This window comes from Oratosquilla oratoria, chromosome 33 (genome assembly GCF_046742065.1).
Source record: "Oratosquilla oratoria isolate Oo_2021 chromosome 33, ASM4674206v1, whole genome shotgun sequence".
Taxonomy (NCBI): domain Eukaryota; kingdom Metazoa; phylum Arthropoda; class Malacostraca; order Stomatopoda; family Squillidae; genus Oratosquilla; species Oratosquilla oratoria.
The window spans coordinates 21,348,065-21,353,064 of NC_134809.1; positions in this window are offsets into that span (position 1 = coordinate 21,348,065).

Genomic DNA, 5,000 nt, shown 5'->3' on the forward strand with positions numbered 1-5,000 from the left:
TATAAATAGACACAAAAATTATCCTCTCTTGTACAACACAAATTATTTGTAATATATGTTCGTAAAAGGAGTGTATGTAAATATTTGTGCGTGGGAACGCGCTCGTTCACACACCCACGCGCGCGCGCGCATACACCCACGCACGCACACGCATGCATCTATCCATCTATACATACATACACACATATATACATGCATACATACACACATATATACATGCATACATACACACATACACACATATACATGCATACATACACACATACATACATATATACATTCATGCAATCATACATACACATACATTCAAGCAGTCATACATACACATACATACATACACACATACATACATACATACATATATACATACATACATTCATGCAATCACACATACATACATTCATGCAATCATACATATACATGCATACATACAACATACACACATACATGTACATAAATACATTCATACAATCATATATCACATACATACATATATACATACGTACGTACATGCATGCATAAATGTATTTATACATACATTCACGCAAACAACTATGCAGACATACATATTTACTTACAAGCATACATACATACTTGCACACACACACACACACACACACACACACACACACACACACACACACACACACACACACACACACACACACACACACACACACACACACACACACACACACACACACACACACACACACAATATGCACACAGAAATACAAACATTCGTATATCATAATTTTCTTGCATAATTAAAGAGCAAATGCTTGGCTTTGTCAATACGGCCATTATTGCCTTGTTTAAAACTTCCCCTGCGACGTTCGCGGGCTCTTGGGGGCGACATCTTGAGGTGACTTCACGTAGTTCGTGATCGTTTCAGCCAATCACCTGCGAGTAATTGTTTTCAAACGATTACCGACTGCAACGGATTCATTTTCAAACGAGAAACGAATTCGAAAAGACGCCGGTTTAGTTCTCAGTTGTTTTGTGCTGTGTGTGGGTGTCAGTTCTTATTATTTTATTTTATTTATTTGTTTGTCAAAGAAATTTTGTGTTTTAAGTGTTTCTAGAAGGACCACGGTGTACTCTTGTGTATTGTTATGTGGTTTTCGTGTGACGTAATTACTATTTTAAAAGTGTTTTCCACCAAGTACAAGAAGCTTCTTCATCCTCCATCCTGCTGAATATATCTGTCTACATCATAAGGTAAGAGGCAATTTGTTTCCCAGGCTAGTTTGTGCAGACTAAGTTACGTAGTTTAGGGGTTCCAGGGGCGCAACTAATAGGGGAATTAGATTAGTTTAGGGTCAGGATGCATCACGTAGGTTAGGTCTGCGATCCTATCTAGGGTCCGGCGAATAAACTACGTAGGGAGGTGCGGTGGGAGGTTAGGCTAGGCTTAGAGGTTCGCAAGGAGGTTAGGCTAGGCTTGGAGGCTCGTAAGGAGGTTAGGCTCGTAAGGAGGTTAGGCTAGGCAAGGAGGCTCGCTGATGGCTTAGACTAGGTATTTGTTACTTGCTTATTACTTGTTATTTAACAGGTCCCACTCCACCAAAGGCGTTCTGCAGGACCGTTCACATATAATTTCATCATAGAGCATAAGATTCACGAATAACCATGTCATCAAGGTTATAGCACGCAGAACATAAATACGCTTTTAACTTCTTAAAATTATTCATAGTCTCAATTCGTTTAATGTCAAGAGAAAGTTTATTATAGAATCTTGGAGCGGCAGAGTTAAAAATGCGAAAACTTACAGTCGATGTAAATCTTAGTTCAAACGACGACATTGGCCAATCAAAACCCAAGTTCACAACCTTAACCACACATTCCCGTAGCTGCTGTGGAAAGCGAATGTTTCTGGCAATTTACTTAAATAAAATCACGTCAAATTAATTTAGTATACCCGAACAACTATTACAAAGGATTATAAAGGAAGAGCATACAGACTAGGTCGAATGCTAACAATAGTTAAGCGAAGAAATGAATAAACTAGTAAGTCAAGCAATTGGTAGGCATGACAGCATATTAGTTAGGTGTCTATCTAAATGAATCGTGAAACTTCGAACCGTACTACATTGCACTGCCTTTGCAGGAAGTTCATTCCGTTCGTTGACTACACAGTTGGCGAAGTTGTATATACCCAGTTCCAAATTAAATATATGTACTGGCAGCTTGAGTCTCCGCGTTTTTAGTGAAAATAGATGCGTCCATACATATAGACGTACATACATACATACATGCATGTATACATGCATACAGACATGCATACATGCATGCATACGTGCATACAGACATGCATGCATACGTGCATACAGACATGCATGCATACGTGCATACAGACATACATGCATGCATACGTGCATACAAACATACATGCATGCATACGTGCATACAGACATACATGCATGCATACGTGCATACAGACATACATGCATGCATACATGCTTGCAGACATGCATGCATACAGACATACATGCATGCATACGTGCATACAGACATACATGCATGCATACGTGCATACAGACATACATGCATGCATACATGCTTGCAGACATGCATGCATATTTGCATACTGATATACATGCATGCATACATACATACAGACTTACATGCATGCATACATGCATTACATGCATGTATACAGACATGCATGCATACATGCATATAGACATACATGCATGGATGTATACATACATCATACGTGCATCCATAGATTTATGCACGCATACACAAATACGTACTGTACGAGTACATACGTACTTAGGTTTACATTTACATACGTACATACATACATACATACATACATATTTAGTGATTGTTTTCTCAGCTGATTGGAATCGTCTAGATATGAGAGTCGAGTTATATGGACGCTCAAGGAGTTGAGTGATGATAACAGGCAAACCCAGGACGGACCAAGCCTGGGCTCACCCCCACCTTATGGAAAATAATGGCCTGCTGGCAATACAGAACCAAACACGCAAATCATGTCGCTGGAAGTGATAAGCCGTTGGGTTTACTATCCACAACCCTCTGGAGCGAAAACCCAACTGCTAATTAATCTGCCAAATACTCGTTCGACAAGGGCCAGTCAGGTTTTTTTATTTTTTTTTATTTTTTATTTTTTTATTTTTTTATTTTTTTTTTGTTTTTGTATTTCTAATTTGGCTCCTAATATTTCCGGCATTAAGGAACACCTTCGACTGAATAAAATCGCTTGGCGGCAGTCAGAAGAAACGCACAAGTTTTCAGTAACGGTGATGGTTTGGTTCTCCTTGTATTAAGTTATGTAAGAGGTGGAAGGGTTAACTCAGTTACAGTAGTCTTCTCAGAAGATCTATTTACTAGGCCTGTTACTCCGGCTCTTAATATTGACGTTCATCTAGATTAATGCGTCGGACGTGCCAGCTTACTACTATGTTAAAACAGTGGTTATACATCAATCCTTGACTTTTACATGTGAAATTCAATCTCTTCTCAATTTCGACCACTGAACCAGCAGACACCACACTTTCCGTTAGACTATTTCATCTATCGATTGCTTTATTTGCAAATGAATTCTTTATTTTGTAGTCTTGCTCTCTCCTTATATATCTCCTTGTTATGACCTCATAGTACACTGCTTCTTGTAATCTGAACACTCCTTTGCTGATTCTTGCATCCTGTATCCCATCTACAACCTTGCAGTGGACAGGATGCAGGGATGACCCGTCAGCCAGGAGGTACCAAAATGAGAGGGAGGGAGGGAAGAGGGTGGAGGGGAGTGGAATATGTAGGGGATGGAATGGGTGGGAAGGGTTTCTATGCCTTTTTCTTTTTGGTTACACCCGTGTAAGGGGGAAAAAGCCTTTGGTATATGTATATATGTATGTATGTATGTACAACTTTGCACGTTTCAATTATCTCACCTCAGGTCCCTCTGTAGATCAACGTTGGCAAGTTTAGTTTCTTCAGTGTTTCTTCGTGTCATATCAATTAGGCTGGGTGCCATTTTTAGCTGCTCTTTTTTTAACGCTTTCAATGGCTTCTATATCCTTTATCTTATAAGGACTCTACACTCCACTAACATATCCCAAATATAGTCTAACCATAGTCGTTTATAACCTCTTAAGATAGGGTCTCATTCAAGGTTAGAGATGTTCTCTTTATTATCCTCGTCATTCTATTTGTTATATTAATTTTGCTTGTCAGGTGTTCCGTGAATTTTTCCTTGTTTATGTTTAAACCTAAACCTTTCTCATTCCCAGTTTTTATGAGTTTCTCCTCCATATTATAAGCAAATTCTTCTTCATATGAGTGTCCAATTCTAATAATACAGAATTTCTCGGGGTGATGCTTCAGGAGCCATTGCTATGATCATTTGTTTACATCTAAGACTTCTTGTCAATTTTCAGCCTTCTCTGGTCCTTGATTCCTTGAGTAGCTATGTATCCATATAAGTATATCCCGCTATGTTTTATATAGTATGGTAGGTCATTCAGGAGGTGCTAAGATAAGAGGGAGGGTGGAGGGGTGTGGAGTGTATTCAGAGATGGAATGGGTGGGAATGCTTTTATGCCTTTTTCTTTTTGGCTACCCCCCTTGTAAGGGGAAAAAAAGCCTTGGTATATGCATGTATGTATGGTAGGTCATTCATATAGATAACAAACAGCTGAAAGAGACTTGCATTAAAAAAAGTTGCTACCACTGCCGGCAGGGTCCAGAGTCTGGACTATTCTTATGAATTAACCCAACCGGCAGCGGTAGCAATTGTTTTTAATGCAAGTCTCTTTCAGCTGTTTGTTATCTATATGAACGACCTACCAGACGATGAAGGTCTGGACTTCAGACCTTCATCCTGTTGATGGAGTTTCCCAACCTGCATCCCAAACTCAACGTGAATCTTCCTTTCACTCTCTTGGAGAACTCTTCATTGCTGAAGCTAGTCGGAACACACACACGCACACATATACAACACGTACACACACACACACACACAAATACAC